This window comes from Mastigoproctus giganteus, chromosome 8, assembly GCF_048544385.1.
Source record: "Mastigoproctus giganteus isolate SK-2022 chromosome 8, ASM4854438v1, whole genome shotgun sequence".
Classification (NCBI taxonomy): Eukaryota; Metazoa; Arthropoda; class Arachnida; order Uropygi; family Thelyphonidae; genus Mastigoproctus; species Mastigoproctus giganteus.
The window spans coordinates 101,788,854-101,802,738 of NC_143582.1; the positions used below are offsets into that span (position 1 = coordinate 101,788,854).

General features: G+C 40.7%; 1 protein-coding gene across 5 annotated transcripts in view; it reads right to left on the reverse strand.

The window, feature by feature from the left end:
* The window catches only part of Sply (Sphingosine-1-phosphate lyase), a 485,520-nt gene that overhangs the window by 28,987 nt on the left and 442,648 nt on the right, over positions 1–13,885 (reverse strand). The window lies entirely within an intron of this gene.

Sequence of the window (13,885 nt, forward strand, 5' to 3'; positions counted from 1 at the left end):
AACTTGGGAACAATCGGTGGACAACATCTTGAATGCCATATTCAAGGAACCGGCGGTCCCAACTCTACAGGAACAAAATCATCTCTGTCAAGAAAACCGGAACTACAATACACAAATCATGGAGCCCCCCCCCCTCACTATGGAGGAGCACAGTATTGCTGCCGCCCGGATAAGAAAGAGAAAATTTCCTGGCCTAGACATGATAGAACCCGAAACACTTAAAAAAGTAATAGAATATACACCACAACTTCTATTGACTCTGTTCAACAGATGCCTAGAGGTAGGGAAATTCCCAACAAAATGGAAAACGGTCAACATCAAACTTATCATCAAGAGTCCGACTAAGAAATCAGAGTGCCTGAAATCCTACAGGCCCATCGCACTTCTTTCAGTAGTTAGCAAATTATTTGAAAAGCTACTGCACAAACGAATCCTCCAACACTATGAAGCAGCTGGCCTCCTAGCTGGGAATCAGTTTGGATTTAAACCGGGATCCTCCAACAACAGAAGCCCTCAGAAACCTAATTAACAAGGTCAAAGAATGTGACAACAAATATTTCCTAGTAATATCGATTGACTTTGCCAGGGCATTCGACTCACTCTGGTGGCCGAGCGTCTTGGGCAGACTCAGGAAAGCTAAAGTACCCATCAACCTCTATAAAGTCATAGAAACCTATCTCTCACAAAGAAAAATTGAGATAAACACTCCATACAAAAAGATCGCAAGAACAGTACACAGAGGATGTCCACAGGGGTCTGTATTGGGCCCACTCCTCTGGAACTTGGTATTTGATGAGTTCTTGAGAATGGACCTAGGCGCAGTGGGGTTGCAGGCCTTCGCAGATGACCTGATTTTGACAGTGCAAGCAAACTCCAGAGCCCAATTGGAAATCCTAGCTAATCAGGCCTTGCAGATACTCCAACAGTGGGCCAAGAAGAATTTAACAATTTCACCGACAAAGACATTGTCGGCGCTGCTCAAAGGAACCCTGCAACTGAGACAACCACCCCAGATTAAGATTGATGGGACAACTATCAAGTTTGCTAGTCAACTAAAACATCCGGGTGTCATACTAGAAAATAACTTATCCTTCCAACCACATCTCAAATTCCTAAGACAAAAGATCAGAAACTACTCTGCCATGGTAAGCTAGGCAAGACTGGGGTCTCAAGAAGCGTACTCTAGCCTTATACTACAAGACAACCTTCCTCCCAATAATTACATACGCTTCAGCAATCTGGTACGACAAAACTGCCTTGGTCGTAAATAAGAGAAACCTGGATGCAATTCAATGCACCATCCTCCTCACTACCACCCGTGCCTGCAGAACGGTGAGTAACCAGCGCTTCAAGTGATAGCAGCAGTACTTTCACACTTGATCTTGAAATCGCAAGAACAGGACTCCTCTACTACTTATCTAAGGGAATAACCACAACTTTCCTGGAATTTACAATAGACCCAACAAACAACCATAAGGCAGAAAAGATCCAGCTTCAGTCTCACCTGCTGTAGGTGTGGCAGGACAGGTGGTAAGAAACAACCAAAGGAACAATCACCCACAAGTTCTTGCCGCAACTTGAAAAAATCTATCCAAAATCACCTACTTGGTTCTTTCCGGGGTTGCAAACAACATACTTGGTAACTGGACATGGCCCCTTTAATGCAAAGTTAATGGACTTCGCCCTTGTAGAGGACCCATGCTGTATATGTGGAGAAATAGAAACCTGGGAACACCTCATGTACGACAGTCTGCAATACGAGGATCTCATGTGCATTCTAACCACGAGTATAAGATACCTCTCCAGAGGGCAAGAGTTTCACCTACTGGATTCAGAGGAGGAATAGACAGCCCTAACCAACTTTGCTCAAGAACTCTTCTCAAGAAGGAGAATGCTAAATGCAATACACCAGGAGTGATGACGACCAGCCAGATAACAAATCAAAACATCCTTTCAGACACACCCCGGGATAAAAATTATGTGGAAGCTAGTAGTTGTCTACCAAGAAACCCTGCCTATGTACCAACAAATATGAGACCTAAGTGAAACTGACAAATATACTAACTGAAGATAGAGAACCAAAGAAAAAAAAAAAAAAGACATTCAACTTGGACGGGACACTGTCCCACGAGCGACTCTACTACCGGACATGATCTTATGACTACACTACGACTGATGCAGCCTCACTGCCATGTAGCCAAATGGCGATCTCTACCAGTTCCCTTGCCTGGTACTTTTTTTCCTATCCCTGGCAGGGGGGAAGAGGAGATGGTCTTCCTGTTTCCTCCCTCCCCTACCACCCCATATATTTTGCCTGGTGAGGCATGGGCATACCTTACTGACCACCTGGGGTTGCCTTCCCTATCGACCCCACACTTCAGTCTTTTCCCCCTACTCTGACTAATACACCAGCGTAAACCCCACACAACTAATCAAAATTAACGATTTCTAAACTGAAAACTGAACCATATTAACCTCTCCTGGCTTTTCTAAACTTAAGTGCCCCTGTTTTTTTTTTTTTTTTTTTAGGTCCTAGCCACCGAAATCTCAGGATATTAGGTGGCAGGATAAGCTACTGGGTTCCTGGTCTGCCTCCACGGGGCGTAAGTGGGGCAACGTTGGGCCCCAGTTGGGGTTTAGTGGCTAAACGACCAGAAGAACAATGGTACACGACACTAAACGATCCAAGACCCACACACTTTTAAATCTCTGGCATTTACAGCGTACTGTAACACACCACAATGTAAACAACACGAGATGGGGGAAACCCCTGGTGCCGCTTGACCACTCACACTACTCAGGTAGTTAAATTTATGGGTAAACATAAAAAAAAAAAAAAAAAAAATATGGTGTATTTAAACCGATATTATATAGTTAATTTCGACCAATAACACATTATGCCTTGTGCATTTAGTCTTCAAAATAGCCTAATTAATATAATACAGTACTAACTAAACAACACTTTGTAATCTGATATTTATGTTCACTTTTTTTTTTTTGGGTACTAAAATCTAAAACAATAAGAAGATAAGAGTCAATGACAAAGAACACAGAATGCAGAAATTGCAACTCACATGATACGTGCAAGCGAGATAGGAAATAAACTATTTACGAAGTTTAGATGTAGAAATGAAGAGGTTATGAACATTTACAGATTCAGTCTTCTTCTTCGGCAGAAATTTTTAACAATTAAATTGAAGATTGAGATTTTAAACAGACTTTCAAAGGGAGAGAGCGGGTTATCATTAGCAAGATTTTACGAGGTTGAAAAGTCAACCATAACAGACATTAAAAACAACAACAAAAAAATTTTAAAGTTCACATCGAAACTTGATTCAGACGATGGTGCCAAAAAAAAAAAAATAAAATAAAAGAGAAAAAGGATGTGAACAGCTAATGACCCTTGAAGATGCTGTTTGTTGTTGTTGTTGTTGTTGTTGTATTTGGATCCTGGGAGCATCAGCAACTAAGGCTATATTGCTCCGTGTATACTGTCTGTAAATTGCATATTCTATGGTCGATTTTCTGTTTCGTGGATGAAAAACCTTGCTACCCTCACCTGAGACTGACTAACAGCCAGATTGTGAAAAAGAGTCAAAAATTCCTCCTGTCATTGACGGGACTCGAACTTGGGTCTTTTACACCCAGAGTAGTCTCTTACCCAACCCTCACAGATAGCATAGCTGGTAGAGTCATTTTCGATGACCCGACCAACTATGCTATCCATGAGGGCTGGGTAAGAGCAACAAATTGAATACTGTCAAACTCAACTACTTTTTTTTTTTTTTTTTTGGCGCCTCCGTAGCCAGGTGGGAAGGAGCAGCAGTGCGTAGCATACGCTTCTTGATTAGACCGGGGTTCGAGCCCGTCACCACCAAATATGGAGGATGCGGAAAGGTCAAGGGAATGACCACCGCATATTCCCGGAGCAATATGGCCTTAGTCGCTAATGCTCCTAAAAAACCAAACAACCTAGCATCAACTACTTTTGCTGAAAAGAGTGAGAAATCTGCCAGCAAAGAAATGATGTTCGAAAATGATGCATCAAAAAATATTTATTTTCGTTAAAGGCCTATACATATGTGTTATTGTGAATGAAAGTTCTGTTTGTTTTTAACCTAAGAATAAAAATACGTAAGTACAACTTAGTATTTTTATTTTTAAACTTACTAAACCATTTTTTCAGTCTCCAGAACTGTATTTCTGATAAATTTGAAAATCCAAACAAATCGGAAGTCCAAACTATCCCAGGGTCCTAATTAGTTCAGATTATTGATGCTCTACTGTACTTCTGACATCTCCAACCCAAAAGAAATTCCTCATGTGTGAATATAGATGCAAAATAACTATTCAGTTTGTAAACAACCAGGGCAGTAGACACTATGTTCACAGCCACCCGCAACTCCTCCATATACAGATTCTAAATGCATAAAGGGGGTGTGCATCTGGTAATCAGATTGCTCTCTCTCATTGCCTCTGTAACAAGCGAGAGAGAGAGTAGTAGCGGCATGTGATGCAAGAAAGCAAGTGTATGAGCTTATGCAGCATCAGCCAAAAAAAAAAAAAAAAAAATCACAAAATTCCCTTTAAATGCCTGTCCAGTTCCTCCTTAAATTTATTTAACCTATCAACTTCCACGACAGATGGAAGTTTGTTCCAGCAATTAACCACCCGCTGGCTAAAGGCAAATTTCTGCACATCTATCTTTTCTTAATTTGAATTTATGCCTCTTTAGGTTCGTAATCTGAACAAGTGGAAGGATCCCATCAGAATTCAGCGTGCTCAATCCATTCAAGGCCTTATACACCTCAATCAGATCACCTAGCAGGTGCCCCGTCTCCAGCCGCTGCAATTTGCAGAACATAAGCCTCTCTTGATAAGAGGATCCCTTCATCCCCCTTACCAAACTTGTTGCCCTTCTCTGTACATGCTCAAGCAAATCTACATCCTTCCTAAAACGAGGCCTCCAGACCTGTATGCAGTACTCAAGGTGTGGCCTGACCATTGCCTTATACAGAGGGACAATCACCTCCTTTTCCCTGCTAGCAAAGTTCCTATATAACATTGACAAAACCCCATGACCTGCCCTGGCAGCTTGTCTGCATTGCACAGAAAACTTCATATCTGACTGCACAATTACTCCCAGGTCTTTTTCATTTTCTACCACCTTAAGTGTAGTACCACACAGTTGGTACGTTTCTCTGGGGTTACTTCTACCCATTTGCAGTACTTTGCATTTGTCAAGGTTAAACTTCAGTTGCCACTTCTTAGCCCATCTGCCCAAATTATCTAGATCCTGTTGCAGTAGCACACTGCCATTACTGTCATTAACAACCCCCCAACCTTTGTATCATCTGCAAACTTCGACATTAAGCCTGATATACCTTCATCAATATCATTGATAAATATACAAAACAAGAGTGGACCCAACACCGAACCCCATGGGTCCATGAAGAGCAGCACCCATTGATTACCACCCTCTGTCTTCTCCCATTCAACCATCCTTTTATCCATTGTAGCAACTTACCCTTAATACCATTCTGCTCCAATTTGTACAATAGTCTTCCATGCACAATAGTGTCAAAAGCTTTCCTGAAATCCAAATATATGATATCAAAATTATTTTTTGCATCCAGTTCCTTTGTAACCACATCATAATATCCTATCAAATTTGTCAGACAAGACTTTCCCTTAACAAACCCATGCTGTGTCTGAATTATTGCCGCAGTCTTGTCTACATGATCCTGGAATGCGTCTTTAATCAGTGACTCCATTATTTTACCCGGAACAGAAGTTAAACTAACTTTTGTTAGTTTAACTAACAGGAGAGAGAGAGAGAGAGAGAGAGAGAGAGAGAGAGAGAGAGAGAGAGAGAGAGAGAGAAAATTTGGTTTGCTGTGCGGTCATGGGCCTACAGGTCACACTTATCTAAAGGCACTGGTAACCACATTTAGCCAGGGTAATTGTAGGGTAACCACATTTAGCCAGATCTGCTTTTACTCTCACAATCTCAGCATGCCTCTCATCCACAGAAATCGAGTGGATCCAGGCGCTGGTTAGTAGGGCTTGCGTGGAACCGAGAAGCTGACTCTGAGCAAGTGCTGACGGGTAGTTGGTGAACTGGCCAGCACACATTGATTTGTGATGGACTGAGGTCTTTAAATGTGTGCCCTCGTGCTGAACAAGGGTATCCAAAAAAGAAAGAGCATTATCCGACTCCAGTTCAATGGTGAATTGAATAAAGGGAGACAGACATTTGAGGTGTCACAAAAGTCTGTCTCCTGACTTGCAGGTCACAGGTCTTTTGTGACTTTTTTTTAGAATGATGACAAACACATCGTCAATATAGCAACACTAAAAGGCTATAGGATCTGGCAGACCCACAAACACGCAAGCCTCCATAGTGATGTTTGCTGTGACTGAGCTGACGGGTGCACCCAATGCTGTACCATGCATATGCGGTATAGGGATTCACAGTATATAACAACACCACCACCAGTTGGGCACAACTTGAGGGTGACACAAACGTAGTTGGCTTCATCCCTAGGGTGAGTAGATCTAACTGCTTATTAGATAAGCATTTGTCACTGAAGCTCAGCACAAACTGAGGGCAGTCCACGGTACAGGCTCTTTGCAGGTGACCGGTATTACGGTTACAAAACAGTGCAGGAATCTGACCGCTCCCTACAGCAAAGTAAGTTCAACGAATTAGTTTCAGAGGCCTGTAATATTGGTCCCCTGCAAATTCCCTACCGTGGACTACTCTCAGTTTGTGCGGAACTTCAGTAACAAATGCTTCTCTGATGAGCATCTATTCACCCTTGGAATGAAGATTGCCGTTCTCCCCCACTCTAGATCTGATTATCAGTACTGATTCTTTATACAGTAAGAATCTACAGACAAAGGAACCACTAGGTGGCAGTGATCACAGTGTGCTGAAGTGGGATTTACTCAAAGAGGTAACTACCATCAGGGGTAAAGGGAAGGGTTTTTGCTTTCATAAAGGTGACTATGGTGGTCTGAGACAGTATTTAAATTCTATACAGTGGAACCAACTGATGATGTTAACAACAGCAAATTCAAAATGGGAAGAATTCAAAGAATTAATCTTGGAAGCTACTATGCTTTTATACCAACTAAGAAATATTGTTCAAAGTTTAGGCCTAAATGGATGTCAGATGAACTAATGAGACATGTGGCAGAGAAGAAAAGTGCATGGGATACATATAAATTAATTGGTGACATGGAAGTCTATGATAGATATAATCTGGTGTGTAACCAAGTCACAAAGGAGGTTAGGCAGGCAAAGGAAGATTACGAGAAATATTTGGCAAAGGATGCAAAGAAAAACAGCAAAGAGTTCTTTACTTATGTAAACACTAGGAAGAAGGGGCCGACCGGGCTAGCCGGGTAGGTGAAGTGCCTGCCTGGCAACCCAAAGGTCGCGGGTTCGATTCCCGCCTCGGGCTGGATATCACGATGGTGCCGAACCAACCGGTTGGTTGGATATCCCGGCCACGATACACGAAGGAAGCAAGAAAAAACTGGTTCCTTCGTGTATTGATCACATCATACGAAATAAAAAAAAAAAGAGGAAGGGGATGAATCAGATTGGCCCACTTGATATCCACAGTTCAACTGATAATGATCCTGCTCAGGTAGCTAACCAACTAAATGAGTATTTGCATCTACATTCACACATGAGGAGTTATTCAGGGAGGGGAATGCTAGAGGTGAATAAAACTCTTGCAGTGAGGTAGATGATTTTGTAATAACTGAGAGAAAAGTGGAGGAGAAATTGTTGAAGATAAACATAAGGCACTTGGGGTGGATGGGATCTATCCAGTTATATTGAAGGAGGCAGAAAAGGAAGTAAGTAAACCTTTAGCCATAATTATGAGAGCTTCCTTTGACTCAGGGGAGGTACCCATTAACTGGATATGTGCAAATGTGACCCTAATTCACAAATGAGGATCAAAGGGTGACACAAGTAATTATAGACCTGTTAGTTTAACTTCTGTCCCAGGGAAATTAATGGAGGCACTGGTTAAAGAAGCATCGCAGGATCATCTAGACAAGACTTCAGTTATAGCTCTGGCATAGCATGGATTTATTAAGGGGAAGTCTTGTCTGACCAAGTTGTTTGGATACTATGATGTGGTTACAAAGGAACTGGATGCAAAGAATAATTTTCATATCATATATTTGGATTTTAGAAAGGCTTTTTATACTGTTGCACATGGAAGACTGCTACACAAATTGGAGCTCTGTGGCATTGGAGGGAAATTGCTGCCATGGATGGTTGAGTGGGAGAAGGCAGAGAGTGGTAACCAATGGACGTTGTTGTTTGTTGTTTGGTTTTTAGGAGCATTAGCAACTAAGGCCATATTGCTCCAGGATATGCGGTGGTCATTTCTTAACCTTTCCGCATCCTCCGTATTTGGTGGTGACGGGCGGTAACCAATGGACACTGCTCTTTGTGGACTAATGTTATTAGTGGAGTCCCCCAAGGTTCAGTGTTGGGCCATTGTTGCTTTCTGTATTTATTAGTGATATTCTTATTTATTAGATATTTATTAGATATTATTCTTAATATCCAAGTTTGCAGATGATAAAATGATTGGCAAGGTTGTTAATGAAACTAATGACAGTACACTACTGCAACAGTATATAGAAAAGTTGAGCAGATGGTTTGAGAGGTGGCAACTGAAGTGTAACATTGACAAATGTAAAGTACTGCATATGGGAAGCAGTAACCCCAGAGTAACATATCAACTGTGTACTACTACACTGACAATGGTAGAGAATGAAAAGTACCTGGGAGTAATTGTGGAGGCAGATATGAAGTTTTCTGAGCAGTTCAGATAGTCTGCATGAGTAGCTCATAGTGTCTTGTGAATGATATTTTCAGAAATTTTTCGAGGAGGGATAAGGAGGTGATTATCCCCTTCTTTAAGGCAATGGTCAGGCCACACCTTGAGTACTGTATACAGGTCTGGAGGCCTCATGTTAAGAAGGATGTAGAGCTGCTGGAACGAGTATAGAGAAGGGCAACAAGATTAATGAATGGAACAAAGGGTTGCTCTTATGAAGAAAGGATTTTTAAATTATAGTGTCCGGAGACTAGGAACCTGCGAGGTGATCTGATTGAGGTGTATAAAGCCTGGAATGGTTTGAGCATGCTTAATGCTGATGGGGGATTTTCCTTTTGCTCAGATTAATCGGCTGATGGGGCATACATTCAAATTGAGGAAAGACAGTTGTAGGTTAGATGTGCGGAAGTTTGTCTTTAGCCAGTGGGTTGTTGATTGCCGGAACAAACTGTCATCTGTTGTTGTAGAAGTTGAGAACTTAAATAGATTCAAGGCAGAACTAGACAAACATTTGGAGCGGGTTGATTGATTTGGTAGTTGTTGGTGCATTGGCGTCTGTGGCCATATTGCACCTCCCAAGGTTTTTGCAGTACTTTGATGCAGGTACTTTACCCACTCGGCTAGCCCGGTCGGCTTTTGGAGCGGGTGGATAATTCAAATGAGAGGGGGGGGGGGTGTTTTTGGCTGATGCTATATAAGCTTGCTTTCTTGCATCATGTGTCTCTAGTAATGCTAATGCCAAGATCAGCCTTATAGCCTAGTTTGAGGTATTATCACTCTTCATTTCAGTTCCCATCCAAGTGGCCATCAACATGTGCCAAACACCCCCTGGACAATGACGAAACCTTGGGAAGTAGAACTTCAGTATCTGCCAATGATGTTTGTGCCGCTCTCAAGTTGTGCGTGACTGATGGTGTTGTTATGTACAGTGAATCCTTTTACTGTCAAATTCATGGTACAGCATTGGGTGCACCCATCAGCTCGGTCAGAGTAAACATCGCTATGGAGGAAGTGGAGGATTGCACGTTTGTGGGGCTGCCAGATCCTATAGCTTTTTGGTGTCGATATGTCAATGATGTGTTTGTCATCATTTCTCTCCTGCAAATCAGGAAAGAGACTTTTGTGACACCTTATCTCTTTGTCGCCTTTTATTCAATTCACTATTAAACTGGAGTCAAACAATGCTCTTCCTTTTTTGGATACCGTTGTTCGGTGCGAGGACACGCATTTAAAGACCTCAATCCATCGCAGACTGATGTGTGCTGTCCAATTCACCAACTACCCATCAGCACTTGTTCACAGTCAGCTTCTTGGTACCGCACGAGCCCTACTAACCTGCGCCTGGACCCACTCAAGTTCTGTGGATGAGAGGCACACACACTGAGATTGTTAGAGTAAAAGCAGACCTGGCTAAATGTGGCTATCCTTCCAGTGCCTTAGACCTGCAGACTTATGACCGCACAGCAAACTCTAGGGCCGGACGTAACGATGACCATATGTTGACCCACTTTATCCCCTATTACCAGAACCTGTCACAACAACTCTCTTAGGTCTTACAGACTTACAAGATAAAGGGTTTGCATCTTCCAGGCAAGAAATTGTGGTCCGTCGTCTCTAGGGTAAAGACAGCGATTTCCCCCCCCCCCCCCTTGTGGAGCAGTTTGGTGTACCGGATTTCCTGCTGTGACTGCTACATTGCTGAATCTGGTATGAGTCTCAAAGATCGAATCTATGAACACAAGAGAGTAATCCGTTCTGCAGATTTGGTATACTCTGTGATCGCGGAGCACTTCTGGTCTATCTAGTATGACATCAAACCCCCGCAGCAACGTTGAAATTATCAACTGATCTTGCCACTACTGTCACCACATCTGGTTGGCATTGCTCCACATTTTGTGTTGTCACAATTTCTTTAACTGGAACAAAGACGGTCGCATCCATCCCATCACTGAGGCAGCCATCCTCCTGAATGATAAATGTTGGTGCACGCAGCATACCCAAGCATTGCAGTTACAACTACAAGCCTCTACTTCCAATTGACACAGGTGCTGATTGTTATCTGCACCTGTGTCATGCGTTTCAGCTCGCATGACCACCATGGCCGGGCACATTACATTCTTTATTATTTTTGTAATAACACTCATTCCCAACTGAGGAAGGCCAACTTAAGTCTGAAAGCTATCAGCGATTTATTTACTTTATTTTAAACTTATTTTAGCTTGTTTCTGAAATTAAAGTTTTTTTTTATCCAAAAACATGCGTTTTATCCGTCTTCTCAGTAAAGCTGAATTATATTCCTATAAAGAACTATTTTTCATGGAGTAAACTAATAAATTTAATGCCTTTAGGAGGGATATTTTTAAGTGAAAATTTCTTTACATTTCTGTGCCCATTTGGAAGATAGTTTTATTTTTTTAACCAGGGATCCAAATAATGGCTGCATTTAATACATAAAAACTTTTTTGATCTGTATATTCTGAAGATTTGTAATATATACTGCAAATTTGAAAATACATATGAATACATCATCATCATCAGCGATTTTCAATCCACTGCAGGATGAAGGCCTCTCCAGCAACTTTCCAGTTCCTTCTGTTTTGAGCACTGGCCATCCATTTACTACCCACAAACTCATGAATTTCATCTATCCATCTCCACCTTTGTCTTCCAGGTTTTCTTCTAGCTCCTCTTGGATACCATTCTGTTATTTTCTTAGTCCATCTGTCATCATGTCTTCGAGCTATGATATGTCCTGCCCAAGACCATTTTAGTTCTTTAGTTTTGATAAGAATGTCCGTTACTTGAGTTTGCTGCCTAATCCATGTGTTTCTCTTCTTATCTAACAGTCTGATTCCCAATATAATTCGTTCCATTCTTTGTTGTGTAGTTCTCAGCTTCTCTTCCATTTTTTTGGTGAGTGCCCAAGTTTCACTTCCATAAGTCATGGTGGGGAGCATACATTGGTTCATTATTTTGCGTTTCAGACAAAGTGGGATATTACTCTTCAGTATGTGACTATATTTCCTGAATGCTATCCATCCAAAATTTATTCTTCTCTTGACTTCAAGCCATTTATCATTATTACAGCTAATAACTTGTCCCAGATAAGTATATGACTCCACCTTTTCAATTACTACTCCTTCAATCATTATTTCCCTTTCTGTGGCATACTTGTTCATCATTACTTTTGTTTTAGCCATATTCATCTTTAGTCCAAAATCCTTACTAACTGTGCATAACTGAATAAGATTTTCCTCTAATTCTTTGGGATCGTGGCTTATGACCACAATGTCATCTGCAAATCGTAAATGGTTTAGGTACTCTCCGTTCACATTGACTCCTTTCTGCGACCAGTCTAATCTTCTGAAATCTTCCTCAAGGGCAGCAGTAAACAGCTTCGGAGATATTGTGTGTCCTTGTCAAACTCCATACGTATATGAATACATATACGTATGGAACCTTCCCGAAGCAGTTTTCCAATGAGTTTTGCAATCAGTCAACAGTGTCATTAGTTTCATCAGCTTCAGTCTGCACTGTGCTAGTGGGAGCTACCAAAAAAGAAAAACTTTAAAAATTTAAAAATGAAAGTAAGCTGCATGCAATAAGATCAGCATTGGACCATTTATATCTGATATAAACAGAAAATTTAGTTTTCTTTGCAGTAAGCATAGAAAATTGACAACATCCTGGTGATCGTGGTTTGAGCTAAAGTGACCAGAAATGTTCTTGTATTCTCTTTTGAACTTATCTGATATAAACAGAAAATTTATTTTTCTTTGCAGTAAGCATACGAATTTTCTATAACGTAGTGCATAGATTGGTTTTCGGGAAATTTTCTTGCCACAATTAGATCATATTTAGTCGATTTCTGTGATATTATTTCTTATCTGTGAAAAGAAATACCATAGATTGTTTCTTGTTTGCCATATTTTTATTGTGTATTATGTTTGTATCTGTGTTCATGTTTATGGACTCTACATCTACTGATTACATTCCTATAAAGAACTATTTTTCATGGAGTGAAAGTTTGTTTGTTATTTGGTTTTTAGGAGCATTAGCAACTAAGGTCATATTGCTTCGGGATATGCTGTGGTCATTCCCTGACCTTTCCGCATCCTTCGCATTTGGTGGTGACGGGCTCGAACCCCGGTCTAATCAAGAAGGAGCACTGCTGCTCCTTCCCACCTAGCTACGGAGGTGCCTCTGGAGTAAAAGTAGATGAACATTAATCTTTAGACAAAATATTTAAAAAAATAACCATTTTAATAGCAATTCCTTAAAGAATTTAGCATTAGTAGAGGCATACGATGCAAGAAAGCAAGTTTATGCAGCATCACCAAAAAAAAAAAAAAACCGCTCCCATCTCACCCCTCCATTTGTTCCAAATGCCTGTCCAAGTTCAGCCTTAAATTTATTTAGGCTTCCACAACAAAGGATGGAAGCCTGTTCCACCAATCAACTACCCGCTGGCTAAAGCAAATTTGAGCACATCTATTGTGTGGATATAAAACACAATTCACTTAAATTGTGTTTATATTTGGTTAGTTTAAATCTTTTTATAAAACTGATATAGTTGATGTTTTCTGCTGTCATAGCAAGTACACTGTGCTGCAAATTAGGGACTTTTGAAGAGATTTTCTGCATTAACTGTGATGGAAATTAATGTTTCAAAAGATTTTGCATAATATTTACAGGAAATTATGAGAAATAGCCAAAGGAGATAAAGGCTTTTTTTTATGCAAAGAAAACATGCCTTTGCATAATATATGAGGTGTAAGAGTACACCCTTCCCTCAGGTTACTATGAAAATATCCTAAGCTAATGCATGGAAACTTTGATAATAGTCCAATGGAATATCCCACATTTGAAGATTGCTGCTTTTTTTTTTTTATTTGTTAATGTTACAAAATATGAAATATGGTTGCATTTTTTTATGCCAGAAATCTAAATACTGCATGCATTTAATATCCATTGAAAATTTTCAGTATGATTTTCAGGCTAAAGTAACAAGT